Raw genomic sequence first — 19,499 nt, 5'->3', positions numbered from 1 at the left:
GAACATAATTCCTCGTGTGAATTTCTTAAGTACAATGATCCCCTTACCACCAGCAATACATTTCTGGAAGAAACTTGATACCGTTATTCGGCAGTATATTTGGAATAATGAAACACCTAGGCTAAAATACTCTACCCTGCAACATACCACAAACACGGGAGGCCTGACCCTCCCCAACCTTAAAGTGTACCACAGAGCCTTTCAGCTACGGGCCCTCAGAGTGTGGATGGACCCCTCATCACCTGAGAGCTAGCTTTGAGGTCCCTAGGACATCCTTCTTCCTTTATATTTGCTTAAGATCAGCCCTAAAATGTTATGGAGTACCATGGGGTACACAGTCTTGAGATGCACCCAATCATTAAATGGCTTGTTAATTCTCCGGTGAGAGGATTAGTGTCCAGGATTTATGCTAAACTGATGCAAGTATCCGTAGGAGAACTCCCAATAGTAAAGAAATGGGAGCGAGAGCTGAGCTCGGAGGGGAACGTAATTAATTTAACAGTTTGGGACAACATTTCCCATTGTTCCAAGAACCCAAATCACCAGCAGATCCACTTCAACATATGCCATAGGACATATTGGACTCCTCAGAAGTGATACGTCTCTAAAGTCATTCCTACTCCCTATTGCACGTTCTGCCAACCTGAACAAACTGGAACTTTCCTGCACATGGTCTGGGAGTGTGAACAGGTGCATGAGTTTCGGAATAAAACAACATCAATAATATCTGATGTGATAGGATGTCGAATTCCTACTGACCCGATTGTTTTGTTACTTAATGATGACTCTAAATTACACCTACTTGGGAGACAAAAGAAAATTTGGCTAGCCGGATCAACTGCAACCAAGAAAATGATAACTCAGCGCTGGCTCCCCCCCTCCACACACACACACACACTCGCTTTGTATAAAACAGTGGTTGGCGTATTTACTAGACATAGTAATGCTTGAACTCTCTACAGCAAGGATTAACACAGCCAAGTCATCGACCATAGACCTATGGAAAAACGCAGCAGCACAAGTATCCGTCCTAATAACCTCAGCATCACAATAATTAGAGGAAAGCAACTAGGCAAGGTGTGATTTCTGTTTTTGTTTTCCTCGAGACCGCAGAAGGTGGGGGGTGGGAGAGGGTTGTTGTTCTTGTTCAATTGTGTTTGTCTGTTCTGTATGTTTAAAAATATAAAACCAATAAAAAATTGATCTTAAAAAAGAAAACAGAATTTGTTCTCTGCAGTTATAATTAGTTCAGTTGTTCCCTCAGGCCACCAGGATTATGAACTCTGTACAGAATATACGCCTCTGGGCTATAGTTATTTCTTTAAAAAAATAATATCTATATACGAGAAATGTAGAAAACAAGACTTTTTGGTATTTTTGTTCAAATACTGAAAATATGCACCATAACATTTTTTATACTTTATATTACTTAATATTTAAATAAATATGTGTGGTATACTTATTCACTTCGAAAAGAGTAAGATACAAAGATTAATATCACTCTTACATATTAGAGTGCTATCAATCTTCTCATCTAACTCCTAACAGGAAAGCGAAAATAACCCCAAAATAAAGTACTTCTTAAAACTAGTTTCTGCTGATTTTGGATCTTCAGTGTCTGCTGATTTTGGATCTTTAGTATTCTTTTATCTTGTTAATAACATCACTATAATATTTTAAAATAGTCACTCATGTTTCTGTCACTGAGTATTTGGGTTTATAGAACTTAATCTTATCAGTATATTTTCTGTTGTAGCCACATACCAGTGAGTTAATGCTATATTTCATCATGCTGTTTCATTATAATATTGGTTTATATCAAACTGACTTTTATTGCATTTTATTTCACAAACTTAATTTGCCACATGATGTCATACCTGAAATATTCATAACAAACCCACATCATCATATTCCTCTGCAAAACAATGCTCTGCATAGATATCAGGCAGCTGTGCATGTTTACCACCCTCAAATGATTTATTATTAAGTTCGTATGCATCTTTTTGGATAAATGTGTTGGAAGTTAGAGTCTGCCACTGACATTTTATTCATGTTAATAAAAATAGACCAGTCTTGCTTTTTTTCTGGATTAGTTTATTAGAGATTATGTATTGAATTCTTTATAATCATTATCACAGATTGTCGATTCTTCATCATTTACCATGACCATGACCATGACCATGACCATGACCTCCTTTCGTTTCATCTGGTTTTCCTTCTCCCTTGTCTTTATGTTCTTTCCCATGATGTATTCCATGATGTATTTCGTGATGTTTTCCATGTTTTCCATGATGTTTTCCATGTCCGTCTGCGTCAGGTCCTGTCACCTCTGGCCCCGTGGCTGGCGCGCCCTGGGAGAGGAAAACAGCTTTTTTAGTACACGTGTTTTCATTCTGTTAGTCACAGACCTAAAACACTGTAAGGAAACAAACTTACCTGGTTATCACCTGTGATGAGAAAAAAAAAAGTAAATTAAAGTAGAAATTACACATTAACTAAACAAATAAATTTTTTGTCGCCTGTGTTTGAAAGACAAAGAACAAAGTCAAAATTGCAAATTAAAAGAGAACTTACACATGAACTAAAACGTGGTCAATAGCAGATGCAAGTGAACAGTTTAATAAAAACATTTTTAATGCAGTCTTTGTTGAATTTAAGCCAATGATGCCTTTCAAATAACAAGTTGATGATCTTATTGCACCACAGAATTAAATAATTCTCATCAACACATAATTGGAAATGGTATTGTTCTATTGTTTAAATTGTCTGTGACAATGAAAGAAATTCTTTCACTCATTTGTGTGTAGTACAAGTATTTCAATTCCTGGGAACCAAAATCCCGCCACGCCCACACTGTTTGACAAAAAGTTTTGCTTTAATAACTTCATCTTTAAGGTGTTGAGATGGCACACACCAAGTCCATCGGATGAAATCTGTAGTTCGTTAAAGTATAGCACCTTGACTTTAGGCCTACTTCCTGTTGCCACTAGGGGGTGCTATAACTTTGAGCCAATATCGGCCTGTAGATGTCGTCAGGATTGAACTCTTATGAATCCTGAAAAGTTTCGAGCCGAGTTTCGGACAATGTACACTCAAGTTACACCCACTTCCTGTTTCGATGGCGAAATGCACGAAATGGCCGCCCTGCCACGGCCAGGCCCCATGACCAAAAGTGTTTCTTTTAATAACTTTTTATCTTTAAGGTCTTAAGATGGCACAGACCAAAGAAGATCGGATGAAATCTCTAGGAGGTGCAAAGCCCAATGCAAGTGTCTTTGCTAGTTTAAACGTGGAGTATACTACACTGTCCAATGCCCACGTCTTTTAAATAGCAAATGCACCTGCACCCATCTTTGCGCCCATGGGCGTGCTGGTCTTACAGGGAGGTGCATTCAGGTGAATTCTTGGCATATATCTATCTTGAGGCAGTGGAAAGTGATCTTGCCATTGACCAACAAAAACCTGGTCTAAAGTCAATAGCGCAGCATTTCATTATTATTTTAACACCGCATTAGTAAAATGCGCCTAGGCTTATGCACAGCACACACACACACACTATGCTTGTTACACACACACACACACACACACACACAAGGAAGCGCAACAGCACACAAACATGTAAAAGATTACAGATAAAAATATTACGGTGCAAATCCGCCATCATAATAGCAATGTGCCAAGGTAGCCTACAAATGCACAGACCCTTTTTTTCCGCCGTCAAACTAGCAAAAGTGGATTTGGACACGCCGTGAACGCACCTGTGCCATGCGCTTCACGCCGTGCACTTAGATCGTTAAAATAGGGCCCTAATTTCGAACTTTCAATTCAATTCATATATGCACACTTTTATGTGTAGAAATAAGCATGTCAGCAAATCTGAAAAATCTAACATGTAGTTACATGATAGATTTAATACTGAAATACAGAGAAATACTTAATATACTTAATACACAAAACGTGCTCATATACAGACTAACTGTCAGGTGTGTGCACAAGCATAAAAAATGCCTATATTTTTCTGCACAGAAAACTAGCATTCTTAAAATAAAGGAAAAATTAATCAAGGGACTTACTCATAATGTCTTGTCTTGATGATAAGTGCAGTAGAAAGTTTTTTCCTGAATAGAAATAAAATGAAGGAGAATCAGTAAGTTACCTAGCAGTCATTAAGAATAAGCAACATTCTGCTATTCCATTACATACCTGGTGCAGAAACCCAAATGATCTGTGTCTGATGTGTGATGTGTGTTCAGTGTGTTTATAAGGAGGTATATGAGGTGACGAATGCAGGTGTGTTTGATAGTTGCAGAACAGATACCAATTCTACCAATTCAAGGTATTAGTCTCACATGTTACAAGTATGAGATCATTTATTGATGCATTTATTTAAGTATGCCTCATGCGAACAGGTCCTGCAGGATAGGCCTAAACAGCGACCTGTCAGGAAAAAGAGAAAGCTTGGCTCGAGAGGAGGAATTAAACACTGCGTTCGTGCAAGAGGATCTAAACCCCCACTACCAACTATAGTCCTCTCTAATGTGAGATTGTTAAGGAACAAATTAGATGAACTCCATACCTCTACGCAATACCTGTATGAATACAGAGATAGTTGTCTGTTATGCTTCAGTGAGACTTGGTTAAACCGTACAGTGAACGATGACAGCCTTTCCCTACCTGGCTTTGGTACACCGTTAAGACTTGACAGAGAACAACAAGCCATGGGGAAATCAATCGGTGGAGGACTATGCATGTACATTAACACCAAGTGGTGTAGACACCATATCATTAGACACACCATCAATTCCCCAAACCTAGAACTCCTTTCGGTTATCACCATACACAAGAACTTGAGGCAGCATCCCCAGACACTCCCAAATTTATTCTGGGTGACTGTAATGGCTGCTCCTTGTCATCTGCACTACCCGACTATCAGCAATATGAAGTGCGCCACGCGTGGATCAAAAACAATATGGCAACATAAAAAATGCCACCACTAGGCGGGTCAGATCATAACACTCTTTTTACTGACCTCTTACTAGAGCTGCAAAGATTAATCTATTAGTTTTCAACTTTTAAATTAATCGCCAACTATTTTGATAATCGATTAGTTGGTTTGAGTAATTTTTTTAAGACAAAATTAAAACTTCTTTGATTCCAGCTTCTTAAATGTGAATATTTTCTAGTTTCTTCTCTCCTCTGTGACAGTAAACTGAATATCTTTGAGTTGTGGACAAAACAAAACATTTGAGGACGTCATCTTGGGCTTTTGGGAAACACTGATCCACATTTTTCACCATTTTCTGACATTTTATATAGACCAAACAACTAATCGATTAATCGAGAAAAAAAAAAATTAACAGATTAATCGACTATGGAAATAATCGTTAGTTGCAGCTCTACCTCTTACCAACAAAAACTGAAAAGGGAAAAACCTAAAATCACATCAGTGCGTGTGTGGGGCGATGCCAACGTGACAGCTTGGTGGGGCGGGGCTGTTTTGACTGCACGGAGTGGAGCGTTTTTGACAGTGTAGATCTCAACGACCATGCGGATGTTGATCTTCTCCCATATGAGGACATGGAAAGCTGCCGACCTGGACAGGCTGGAAAGCACCATCCTAAAGAGCTGCAAAGAACAACTGAGCCCGGTGTTCAGAGGACTGTTTCAGAAATCACTTGACACAGTGTTGTGGAAAACAGTGGAAATTCTACCACTTTGTCCATTCTATTCATGTGGATTTGCTTTTTTATCATCTTGTTTGTGATGCATGTGAATGTTGTGTGTGATGTCTTAAGCTACTGGGACCTTCAATTTCCCCTTGGGGATCAATAAAGTATCTATCTATCTATCTATCTATCTATCTATCTGTCTATCTATCTATCTATCTATCTATCTATCTATCTATCTATCTATCTATCTATCTATCTATCTATCTATCTATCTATCTATCTATCTATCTATCTATCCATCCATCCATCCATCCATCCATCCATCCATCCTAAGAAACCCAAACCAGTTGGACTGAACAATTGTAGACCAGTGGCACTTACTTCTGTTGCTATGAAGTGCTTTGAGCGGATCATTTTAATTTGTCTCAAAATACAAACCCAAGCTCACATGGATACATTACAGTTGTACAGAGGAAAGGGGAGTGGAAGTTGCTGTCACCACCCTCCTGAATGGAATTTACAAACACCTTGAAACACCTGCCTCTCATGTACGTATCCTGTTTGCAGACTTCTCTTCAGCTTTCAACACCATCCAATCATACATGTTGATAGAGAATCTGACAAACATGGGTGTAAACCTCACTCTTGTAAAGTGGATTCAGGGCTTTTTAACAGGCAGACAACAGTATGTGAGGGCGGGTCACAGGCAGTCAAGAACCATCATGACAAACACTGGAGTTTTCTGTCCATAACAGGAACATGCTGGACAAGGTGACTAAAATGGGCATGAAAATTACTGGATCCGATGTTAAAAGCATCTCCAACCTCACAGAACAGCATACCCTCAATCTGGCCCTGAGGATACTGGAGGATCCATCCTACCCACTTTTCTCAGAGTTTTCCCCCCTCCCCTCTGGATGTGGATTTCGAATACCCCTAACAAAAACCAAACGTGCCATTACATCATTTGTGCCGAGGAGCATTCATTTTCTGAACAGATCAGACACAGGCACATAGACATTTTATAATGTGCACTATTGATTATTTATTTAATTATTTATTGATTCATCTTAGCTATTCCCTGGAGGGGGGCAATACAGGTTTCATTAATTCATATAGAGTGGCAGTATTACTGCGGCACAAACACAAATATTGAATCTCAACAGAACACGTTGCATTACAACACCAAATCATCGCTGAGTAGCAGTGGTGGAAGTATTGAGATTGTTTACATAAGTAAAATAAGCAATCCCACACTAAAAAAAAACAAACTCCATTACAAGTAGAATTCCTGCATTTGTATTTTTATAGTTTCACTTGAGATCACAAAGTATATCAGCAAAAGTTCCAGTGTCCATTGGCTGTCAGACTGGCCCCTGTCTGAGTCATAATATTAGATTATTCTTACTGATGCATTATTATGTTTGTATCATTTTAATGTTTGGATAGTTAAGTTGGAGTTGACTTTTTGTACTGTTGGAAAGTTCATCTATAATCATGCATCATCTTTTATAAGCTGATCATATTTTACATGAAAAATATTATTCATTTAAAGAAAAAATGTAATAAAAAGTACAGTATTTGCCTCTACAATTTAATTCATTACAAGTAAAGAAGCATAGAATAAATACCTGGTTATCACCTGTGATAGAAAAACAAAAAACAAAAAAGTAAATTAGAGTAGAAATTACACATTAATAAACAAAAATATATTTTTTATCGCCTGTGATTGAAAAACAAAGAACAAAGTCAAAATTGCAAATTAAAAGAGAAGTTACACATGAACTAAAACGTGGTCAATAGCAGTTGCAAGTGAACAGTTTAATAAAAACATTTTGAATGCAGTCTTTGTTGAATTTAAGCCAATGCTGCCTTTCAAATAACAAGTTGATGATCTTATTGCACCACAGAATGAAATCATTCTCATCAACACATAATTGGAAATGGTATTGTTCTATTGTTTAAATTGTCTGTGACAATGAATGAAATGCTTTCACTCATTTGTGTGAAGTATTTCAATTCCTGGGAACCAAAATTCTGCCACGCCAACACTGTTTGACAAAAAGTTTTGCTTTAATAACTTCATCTTTAAGGTGTTGAGATGGCACACACCAAAATTGAAGTCCATCGGATGAAATCTGTAGGAGGAGTTTGTTAAAGTACGACACGTGGAAATGGGCAAAACGCACTAATTTCGACCTTTCAGTTCACAAATATATATGCATACTTTTGTGTGTAGAAACAATAATGTCAGCAAATCTGACAAATCTAACATGTAGCTACTGGATCAAGTACTGGAAATACAGATAAATACTTAGAAAACGTGCTCATATACAGACTAAGTGCTAGGTGTGTGCACAAACATAACATAAAAAGCCTACCAATATATTTTTCTGCACAGAAAACTAGCATTCTTAAAAAAAGGAAAAAATGAATCAAGGGACTTACTCATGATGTCTTGTCTTGTTGATAAGTGCAGTAGAAAGTTTTTTCCTGAATAGAAATAAAATGAAGGAGAATCAGTAAGTTACCTAGCAGTCATTACGAATAAGCAACAGTCTGCTATTCCATTACATACCTGGTGCAGAAACCCAAATGATCTGTGTCTGATGTGTGTGTTCAGTGTGTTTATAAGGAGGTATATGAGGTGACGAATGTGGGTGTTTGTGCTGCAGGCAAGTCTTGTGTTCTGAAATGTGACTGATAGCTGCAGAACAGGTAAGACTTGGGTTCGGCCTAGTTTTTTTCTCTCTGAGAGTCTAATTCCACCTCAAAACTAAGGAATTTTCACAGACACCTTAAAGCAGGGGTGTAACCTGAGAGAAAAAACTGGCCCAACCTTAACATTACAGGTCAGCGTTTTTTCTACTCGGAATCATCAAACCTGTTCTCCATTTTGCACAACTAAAATGCCAATATTGTCACTTAATTGTGAACTTAAACTAAGTTACAGTAAACAAATCCTTGCAGAAACAAAACGTTTTACTTCAATTAAGTTGAATTTGCCAATTCTAACTAAGATCATGAGCATACAGATGCTGTTTTGACTGTACAATATGGGACACTTTCTTTGACACTTGCAGGGATCTGGAGGAATTAAACTCTGTGGTGACAGATTATATTCAGTTTTGTGTGGACTGTGTAATTACATATAAAAACATTAAAGTATTTCCCAACAACAAACCATGGGTAAATAAAGAACTCAAAGTAGCACTGAAAAGGAAAAGGGAAGCTTTTGAACAAGGGGAAATGGCTCAGATGAAGGTTGTACAAAGGGACATAAGGCATTTAACCAATATGTGCAAGCATAAATATAAACTACAGATTGAGTCGAAAATGAAGGGTAATGACTTAAAACAGGCATGGCAAGGGATGTACACAATGATAGGGAAGGAGGTGAGGAGAAGCCACATTCACACAAATGGAGATGACCTGACCCTTGCAAATGAACTAAATACTTTTTATGCAAGATTTGATACATTAGATTTCTCCTCAGAGTGTAATTCTATCAGACAACAACTTAATTGTGGCCCTCCCCTGGTTGTAACAGTTGAGGAGGTGCATAGAGTCTTCAAAAAGATTGATCCAAAAAAGGCAGCTGGTCCTGACAAGATCAGAGGAAGGGTTATAAAGGAGTGTAGGGAACAACTTAGCTCTATATTCGGGCAGCTTTTTCAAATCTCTCTTGACACACATTACATTCCAAAGGCCTGGAAAACCTCACTGATAGTGCCGGTACCAAAGTGGCAAAACCATCTGCCTTAAATGACTATCGTCCAGTTGCCTTAACTTCTATTGTAATGAAAAGTCTTGAGAAGATTGTCTTAAAACCTGTTCTAGGAGATGTGCAATGTGTTATTGACCCTCTACAATTTGCATACAGGACAGAAAGGAGCACTGATGACACCTTATTGTATATGCTCCATAATATTTATTGTCACCTTGATCAGCCCAAACGATATGTTTGTGTGTTATTTACAGACTTCTCATCTGCATTCAACACCATTAGGCCTCACATTATGATGGAGAGGGTATTGCAGTTGTGAGTGCATAGTGACATCATCAGATGGGTTGAGTCCTTTCTGACTGACTGAGTGCAGTGTGTCAGGGTAAATGAAGCAGTGTCTTCTCCCATTATTACAATCACACCGGTGCAAGTTACAATAAAATTTGCTGATGATACAGCGTTTGTAGGTTTTGATACGGGATAATGATGAAACCAACTACCGAGCTTGGGTAGATCAGTTTATACAATGGTGCAGGTCCAGTTGTCTTCTTCTAAACACGAAGAAAGCTAAAGAAATTATATTTTACTTTAGAAGTGGGGTTTCGACCCACCAGCAGACTACGGAGGGGCAAGGGATTGAAGTAGTAGGGGAGTATAAATACTTAGGAACAATAATAGACGCTAAGCTATCATGGAATTCCAATACCGATGCCATCTATAAAAAGGGTATGCAGCGACTGTATTTCATGCGGAAGCTGAGACAGTTCAGAGTAGAAAGAGACATGATGATCCTTTTCTATTACTCTTTTGTTGAGAGTATTTTAACTTTCTGCCCCCATTGCCTGTCAGTTGTCTTTGTCAGTGACAAACAAAAGTAAATTACGCAGGATAGTTAACAATAGTTATCTATTAAATTCTCTAACCATGATCTGTGAGTCCACGGTGGTGAAAAAAAGGACAAGCAATTTGCGGTGACGGGCTACATCCCCTATTCCAGGCATGTGAGGTGCTGCCATCAGGCAGAAGATATAGGGTGCCGTCCTTACAAACCAACCGGGCTCGCAAATCATTTATTCCTACCAGCATTACACTACTGAATAAGTTAGGGAAAATAACTTGATCCTTTCTGTGTGATAATACTGCACTTTGGTATAATATTAAAATGTCACTGATGATGTTTTACCTTACTATTGATAGCCCATTGGTGCTAATGATACTGCACTTTGCTATTTTATAATGTAGAGATACTTGGTGTTATGTATTGTTGGTCTGTCTATCTGATGAGCTGTATGGTGCAAGATGAATTTCCGAAAGGATCAATAAATGTCTATCTATCTAAATGTACTGGCTTGTTTTTCATATTATTAAATCCTGTATTCAGCAAAAGCTGCATACACTGTAAACTAACAATTCTAGGTATTAGTCTCACATGTTACAAGTATGAGAGCTTTGTTATTGATGCATTTATTTAATTATGCCTCATGCAAACAGGTTCTGCAGGGTGCAGCAGGCACCTATCTTGCAGGATATAGAGTGGCAGCATTATTGCGGCACAAACACAAATGTTAAATCTCAACAGAACATGTTGCATTACAACACCAAATAATCGCTGAGTAGCAGTGGTGGAAGTATTGAGATTGTTTACATAAGTAAAATAAGTAATCCCACACACAAAAAAAGTAGAATTCCTGCTAGCTCCATTGGCTGTCAGACTGGCCCCTGTCTGAGTGTCATATTATTAGATTATTCTTACTGATGCATTATTATGTTTGTATCATTTTAATGTTTGGCTAGTTAAGTTGGAGTTGACTTTTTGTACTGTTGGGAAGTTCACTTATAATCATGCATCATCTTTTATAAGCTCATCATATTTTACATGAAAAATATTGTTCATTTAAAGAAAAAATGTAAAAAAAAGTACAGTATTTGCCTCTACAATTTAGTCCATTACACGTAAAGTAGCATAGAATAAAAACACTGAAGTACAAGCATCTCAAAATTTTTTTGGGGAGGTTTGGGGGGGGGGGAAGCCCCCCCACCCGCCACAAAAAAAAAAGGCGCCCCCTTTTTTTGGGTTTTAAATTGTTTTTGTCTGTAACCACCAGTTCAGACGGCAACAATAACAACAACATCGTCATTTTCTGTCTGGGTTTTTACAACAGGTATACAGATCACAGCTCTAGGACACACCTGTCACTGTCTCAAGACATTCATACAAAATGAGATCTATTATATCACATGAGGTGATCCAGAAGTAAGTCACTAGAGGACAGGCCAACGTGTCTGTCCAGGTGAGTTTTGCAGTTTTGAAGTTGACACCTAAATCATTATGACCTGAAATGACATTTTGTTTTCTGAGCTGCAGACATGTCCAAACATTTTCTATTCTCATATTTTCATCTAGCTCTGTCTCATGTCATAGCTGAAAGAAAATAGGCACATCTGAACATGCTCCAACTTGAATGTATGTAGTGCATACCTTACTTACATGCAAATAACCTCACCTGTAAAACATTGTGACAATTATATTATGTGAAGCATCTGTTTTAAAGCTGCAGCATCTCTCATAATGTAGATCATTTTGTGACTTTTGATAATCATTTGGGCGCCCGGATAGCTCAGTTGATAGAGCGGGCACCCATATACAGAGGTTCACTCCTCAATGCAGCGGGCCCGGGTTTGACTCTGACCTGCAGCCCTTTGCCGCGTGTCATTCCCCTCTCTCTCTTCCCCTTCATTTCTTCAGCTGTCCTGTCAAAAATAAATGCCTAAAATACCCCCCCCCCATTTAAAAAAAAAAAAAATCAGTTGAAGAAAAAAACAAACAGAAAAATGTGAAAACCTGACATGAGTAAATAAAGCCTGAATGAGTCTGTTGATCATTGCTATTCACTCCACTGCCAGTGTTATTAGCAAAACAAGCAATTATTTTTAGTCAAGACAATTATGATCAACTTTATTGATCCAGATTTTTATTCTACCATCAAAAATATATATATTGACATTTATTTATTCAAGAGGAATAACCCCTTGAGATGAACCATCTTGTTTTCGAGGGGGTCCACGAGTCCAGGTACAGAAATTGACATTGACCTTACAGCGGCAGTCAAACAGAAAAACAAACAAAAACAACAACAATAAAAAACAACTTACTTTACAATAATGGTAAGTGCAGAAATATATAATACATAACTCATACAAACAAGACATTCACTCATACAAGACTCTCCAAAGGTTGCTCACTCATCCCTCAACAAAGTAAACACATGAAATATGTATGTACCAAAACACACATCTAGACACCAGTAAACACGTATGCACACAGAAATGTAAATGTAAGGGATAAATGCACCATGCTTAAAATAGGTTTAATTTAGTCCCGTTTAAGGGTATCAACTCTATCAGTGGTAACTACTGTAGAGCAGTAGTGAGGTAGTGGCCACCAATAATGCTCCAGCATCTGTCCTGATCTGTGCACTCAAACCAGCACATAGATCTCAAAAATTAAAAACAATTGCATGTATTCTGAAGATGTTGAGCAAGGGCATTATTAAACATTGGAAAGGAAGTCAAAGAACAAATTGAAATTGGAAGCTTATTCCACTCATAAGGTGCTTTATGTTGAAATGCATATCTTCCTATTTCTTTATTGATTTGAGGAATGAGAAAATAAATTTGGTTATTGTGTCTATCTGGTAGGGGTCAGCAAGGGCAGGTAATGGTACATTTCACAATGTACCATCACCAATATGTTCTGTATGATGCTGCAACAGGATATGGTTTACAGTGAGCAGGGCCCCCTGGTGGTGAGGACAGCTCACAGGTTATTGATAAGTGAAGTGAAGAAAAAACATAGGGAAAACTGCTGATTTTATAATTTTATAAAACAGTGATGCTAGTTTATAATGCAAATGCAGTTCATTCAAATTATACCCACTTCTTTTTCTCCATTCATTTTATTTTTTTGCTCTCATTTCAATTGCATATTCTTTTTCATTGCTTTTATTGTTTCATTTATTCCAATTCATCTCCAGTGGATTTTTTTTTTTAATATTATAGTCACCAGCTGGTGGTGCTAGCCTCATATTTAGCAAAAACACATGAGAGTGCTATCAATCTTCTCATCTAAATCTAGACAATAAGCAAACTCCCCAAAATATCAAACTAGTCCTTAAAACAACTTTTGACACAGAAAATGCTTACAAATGTGAAAATGAAGCAAAAAGCACCTTAAGTCCCCTATTATGTAACTTAATATTGTGCTTTATTGTGTTTCCAAAATCTGATTGTCCGATTCTCATGACATTTGATGAGCACACTCCCCAAAAGGTATTATAATCAAACAGGAAGTTATTTTTACATTTTTGCACATTCATCCTCCCAAACAATCGTTCTCTTATAAAGCAGCGAGCCTTTGGAACACTCTTCCAAAAGAAATTATTTCATGCACAAATTATAGTACTTTTACACGCGTGACCAAACAGTGGTTATTATCAAAGCAAATTTGTACGCACTGAATGACTGTGATATGAATGATGTAAACTGTGAGTGAGTGATACATTCCTGAAGTGGAGAGTGTTTTTATGATGTTAGTGAAGTAATGCTTTCATGTATTATTGTGTATATATTTTATGAATTTTTGTAAGTATAACATCAACCTGTCCAGGGACTGCGGGTGGAAATTAGCATTTTTTGCTATAACCTGGCACATGACATCTCTTCTTTTATAGACTAATGTTTTTTGTGCTCTGTCCCTGATTAAATAAAGAAATAAAAAAATAATAAAAAAAAAAACTTTTGGAATCGTCTGTCTTCTTGCATCACCCTCGGAACAATTTACCACACTTTATGAAGTCTAAAATCTACTGGTTTAGTTTTTGTTGAATGGACTGTTAATGGGAAAGGTTCACGATAAGCCCAATATAATATTCCAGGAAATCTTAGGAAGTGTCTGGTAGTTTAGGATGGCTTTGGATCTTTTTCTATTCTCATTTATAACATCACTATAATATTTTAAAATGTTCCTATAGTCACTCATGTATTTGTGTTTATTGAACTTCATTTTATCAGTATATTTTCTGTTGTAGCCACATACCAGTGAGTTAATGCTATGCTTCATCATGTTGTTTCAGTATGATATTGGTTTAGTAGGGGTTGATTGATCTGTATTGTAGAATATCGAACAGACTTTAATTGCATTTTATTTCACCAACTCAATCTGTCCGTCCTATGCAGAGGTTCTCCAAATATTTGTTTGCCACATGATGTTGTCATAGCTGAAATATTCATAATAAACCCACATCATCATATTCCTCTGCAAAACGATGCTCTGCATAGATATCAGCCAGCTGTGCATCTTTACCACCCTCAAATTATAGAGACAAGTTCATATGCATCTTTTTGGATAAATGTGTTGAAGTTAGAGTCTGCCACCGATTCATTTGATTCATGTGAATAAACAAACCAGTCTTGCCTTTTCCTGGATTACTTTATTAAAGATTATGTATTGAATTTTTTACAATCATTATCACAGAATGTCGATTCAAGGAGTTCTTCTTCATTTACCAGGACCATGACCTCCTTTCTTTTCATCTGGTTTAGCCTGTCCACCTTCTTTTCCTTTTCCATGATCTTTTCCATGATCTTTTCCATGATCTTTTCCATGTTCTTTTCCAGGTACTGCTGCCCCCTGTAAACAATCATAAGAACAATAGTTGATACATTTTCTTAAAACACAGAGAGATAAATGGCTGCATAGTTTTAATTCAAAACGGTTGTAAAACTTACCGTTCCACACTTTCCTTTTCCTTCCTGTAAAAGAAAATTGGGAAATTAACACAAGTGCTACAAAGTCATAGAATCAGCCAGTGGGATAATCTAGTATGAAGCACACATTAGGAAGATGAAAGATGTCTTACTCCGTCACATCCTTTCCCTTCTGGTGCCTTGCCCTGCGAGAGGGAAACAGCTTTTTAAGCACACGTTTTCATGCTGTTAGTCACAGACCTAAAACACTTCAGGGAAATAAACTCACCTTTTTATCACCTGTGATGGAAAAAAAACAAAAAAACAAAGTAAATTAGAAATTTGGGAATTAACACAAAAATTACACATTAACTAAACAACAAAAAAAACAGACAACTCTTCAAAAGCATTCTTAAAAAATGTAACAATTACTCATTTTGTCTTGTCTTGGTGATAAGTGCAGTAAAAAGTATTTTCCTGGGGAACAAAAATTAAAGAAAGAATCAGTACCAGAATCAGTAAGTTACCTAGCGGTCATTACGAATAAGCAAAATAGCTGCTATTCCATTACATACCTGGTGCAGAAATCCAAATGATCCGTGTCTGATCTGTGTGTTCTGTCTGTATTTATAAGGTGTCGAGATGACGAATGTGGGTGTGTTAGTGCTGCGCGAAAGTCTCATGTTCTGAAATGTGATTGTTTGATAGTTGCAGTTGAGATTTGGGTTTGGCCTGGAAAATAACTGACTGTGTTTGTGACTGACAGTTACACGTCAAAACATGAAATGTGGGCTCTTCACAGACACCGGGGCGTATCCAGAGAGATGAAACTGGTGTAGACTAGACCTTACAGGCCAGCTCTGGTTCTACTCTGAATCATTAAACTTGTTGTCCTTCATGCACAACTGTCTTTTGTTTGCTAAATAGTCTATGTTGTAGGGGAACCATAACATGCTGCCTGGATTACATTTTATGTCAATTTCATATTTTAACATATTTGGAAAATGTTTACAGTCTGTGTATTTAGCTGATTATTCATTGTGGACATACCAAATGTTTAACATACGTCCCAATTGTCACTTAATAGTAAACTTAAATGGCTACTGCCATTTACAGCAGGTGTTTCTGCACTTACATTCCTCAGAGGCAGGGTTACATTTTCTTGCACGCCACAGGCACATGTTGACATACTGCTGTGTTTTAAAGCTGGGGTAGGCAGTTTATTTTTGCCGTTGTTTGGCAAAACTTCCTTATTAATCTTTCAGCATATTGTAATTAAGGTGGTCTGAGAGTAAACTAGACTTCTGCATCTCCTCCTTGGCTCTGGTTTCAGGCTTGAGAAAATCTAGCCATGACGGGAGACTTTGGCCAATCACAGGTCATTTCAGAAAGAAAGTTCGTTCCTATTGGCTTTTCGACAAATGCAGATGCGCATGCACGTCCCTTCGGTAAAAATAACTGCAGTTAAAGGCTCAAGTCTGCAGCTAATTCAAGGCTAAACTATTAAATAGGATACTTTATTGTGATCAATCTATATACAATACATGTAGGAACAAAATAGTGTAAAAATGTTGTCCAGTTTATTGTCCAGGGAGCAGAAATTCGCTGTGAAAACAGGAGAGCTGGTCAGCTGGGCTCGTGTTTACGTTTCTCTCACAGGGCCTCGGTGTGTCCTTGTTTGGATGACAGCATGAGCCTGCTTTACTAGGACCAGAGGCCGCAGCCACGGCACCGTACCTACTGCAGCCATTCGAACGGGGAGACGCCATAGATGGTGTGAGAGGAAACGTAAACATGGCTGGTAATTGAGGCTTCTGCTAACCGGAGCTCACGGCGGATTCAAGTTCATGTTTCTGTGGCTAGCTAAAGCCTCAAATTACAGTATGTCCTCTCATAGGTCTTTACAAGGAAAAAACAGGACCATAATTATCATAGAATTGTCTCTTTATGACGGCATTGGGATGAAATGAATGACCACTATTTGTCCAGGTTACTTTATATACCTTATATGCCTAAATTCATCTGATGGGAGGGGCTGGACAGAGATGGGAGAGGGAATGCTGCAGGAAGAGATCTGACTTTACTTTAAATCCTGGCGTTGTTTTGCTTTCTACCTTCTGCAGCTTTAAGGGATTCTTTTTAAATGAAGAAATGAGCACTCAAGTGCCAAGTTATAGCAAACAAGTCCTTGCAGGAACAAACACATCAAGTTGAATGTGTTCTAACTAAGATCATGAGCATACAGATGCTAAACGCACTGGCTCGTTTTTTATATTAAATCCTGTATTCAGCAAAAGCTGCATACACTGTAAACTACCAATTTTAGGTATTAGTCTCACATGTTACAAGTATAAGAGCTTTGTTATTGATACATTTATTTAATTATGCCTCATGCAAACAGGTTCTGCAGGGTGCGGCAGGCGCCTATCTTGCAGGATATAGAGTGGCAGCATAATTGCAGCACAAACACAAATGTTGAATCTCAACAGAACACTTGCATTACAAAACCAAATCCTCGCTGATTGAGCAGTTGTGGAAGTATTGAGATCGTTTTAATCAAGTAAAATAAGCAATTCCTCACTATAAAAATACTCCATTACAAGTAGAATTCCTGCATTTGTATTTTTATAGTTTTAACTTAGGTCACAAAGTATATCAGCAAAAGTTCAAGTGTCCATTGGCTGTCAGACAGGCCCCCTGTCTGAGTGTCATATTAATAGATTATTCTTACTGATGCATATGTATGTTTGTAACATTTTAATGTTTTGCTGGTTGAGTTGGAGTTGACTTTAATGACTTTTTATACTGTTGGGGAGTTCACCTATAATCATGCATCATATTTGATAACCTGATTATATTTTACATGAAAAATCTTGTTTTTCAAAGAACAAAGTACTAAAAAGTACAGTATTTGCCTCTAAAATTTAGTTGAGTAGAAATACAATAGCATGGAATAAGAACACTTAAGTACAAGTATTTCGAAATTGTACTTTAATATTGCTTGAGGGAAGAAGAAACTCCACCAATCATAAATGCAAAAGCAGTAACGCCCATGATTGTGGTAACCCTCACACTGTTGGCATTCATGCAAAATTAGATCTAAACGTCACATGAGGTGATCCAGAAGTAGGTCACTAGAGGACAGGTAAACGTGTCATTCCAGGTGAATTTTGCAGTTTTGCAGTCGACACCCAAATCATTATGACCTGATATAATCTGATATAATCAGTCTTTTGTTTTCTAGCTCGGTCTCATGTCAAAGCTGAAAGAAATTTAGGATTTTTGCACTAACTGAAGTTTGGCATAAATAGGCACATTATAGACCTTTTTCACGGCAGACATGTTGACATGTCATAGTAGGAAAAGCACAGGTGTATTCAAAACCATTAATGATGGCTGTATTCCACTTAGGAGAGGCCCTGGTATTGTGCATGCTGACTCACTGAAACAGCTCACTGGGACACTTGATGGAATGGAGCCATCGTTAAGGTTATCAATTTCAGCTGTGCTTTTCCTACTATCAAGTCAAAATGTCTGCTGTGAAAAAGGTCCATTGTGGCTCAGGTATACAAAAGTCTGATCTCATTTTCATCTGAACATGCTCAAGCTTGAATGTTTGTAGTGCATACCTTACTTACATGCAAATAACCCCACCTGTAAAACATTGTGAAATCATATTATTTGGAGCATCTGTTTTAAAGCTGCAGCATCTCTCATAATGTAGACCTTTATGACTTTTGATAATTATTTGTCAATAAATCAGGTGATGAAAAATAAACAGAAAAACGTGGAAACCAGACACGAGTAAATAAAGCCTGAATGAGTCTGTTGATCATTGCTATTCACTCCACCGCCAGTGCTGCTAGCAAAACAAGCAATTATTTCTAGTCAAGACAATGATTGACTTTATTGATCCAGATTTTTATTTTACCATAAAAATATGTTCTGTTTATATGATGCTGCAACAGGACATGGCTAATCACAGTTTACAGTGAGCAGGGGCCCCTGGTGGTAAGGACAGCTCACGGGTTATTGATTTATAAGTGAAGTGAAGAAAAAACATGGGAAAAACTAATAGACTATATAAAAAGATAGATGTAAGTCATTGGAAAAACTTCAAAACTATTTTCAGATTATATAAAACAGTGACCTTATTTTACAATGCAAATGCAGTTTGGTCATATTATTATCATATTATATCATATATATGTATATATGTATATATATATATATATATATATATGATATTATATGGGGTCGTTTTTGTTCATTCATTTCGTTTTTGTTCATGCATTCCATTTCATTTTTTACTCATTTTTACTAATTTGTTCATATATTCTTTTATTGCATTATTGTTT

General features: G+C 37.3%; 3 long non-coding RNA genes across 3 annotated transcripts; all 3 read right to left on the bottom strand.

The window, feature by feature from the left end:
- Positions 1-2,073: 2,073 nt before the first annotated feature.
- Positions 2,074-4,259, bottom strand: LOC120548706. The gene is made up of 4 exons (XR_005637257.1): positions 4,204-4,259; positions 4,074-4,118; positions 2,437-2,447; positions 2,074-2,351 (listed from the first exon to the last, which is right to left on the bottom strand). It is a non-coding gene; the product is annotated as an uncharacterized LOC120548706 (long non-coding RNA).
- Positions 4,260-7,296: 3,037 nt separating this feature from the next.
- Positions 7,297-8,382, bottom strand: LOC120548704. The gene is made up of 3 exons (XR_005637256.1): positions 8,248-8,382; positions 8,118-8,162; positions 7,297-7,311 (listed from the first exon to the last, which is right to left on the bottom strand). It is a non-coding gene; the product is annotated as an uncharacterized LOC120548704 (long non-coding RNA).
- Positions 8,383-14,865: 6,483 nt separating this feature from the next.
- Positions 14,866-15,825, bottom strand: LOC120548703. Its single transcript, XR_005637255.1, has 6 exons — positions 15,717-15,825; positions 15,574-15,618; positions 15,431-15,441; positions 15,315-15,347; positions 15,184-15,207; positions 14,866-15,085 (listed from the first exon to the last, which is right to left on the bottom strand). It is a non-coding gene; the product is annotated as an uncharacterized LOC120548703 (long non-coding RNA).
- Positions 15,826-19,499: the final 3,674 nt, after the last annotated feature.

The sequence above is a fragment of the Perca fluviatilis genome, chromosome 20 (assembly GCF_010015445.1).
Source record: "Perca fluviatilis chromosome 20, GENO_Pfluv_1.0, whole genome shotgun sequence".
In the NCBI taxonomy this organism is placed as follows: domain Eukaryota; kingdom Metazoa; phylum Chordata; class Actinopteri; order Perciformes; family Percidae; genus Perca; species Perca fluviatilis.
The sequence above is the reverse complement of the archived record's forward strand: the minus strand, read 5'-3'. Positions and strand labels throughout refer to the sequence as shown.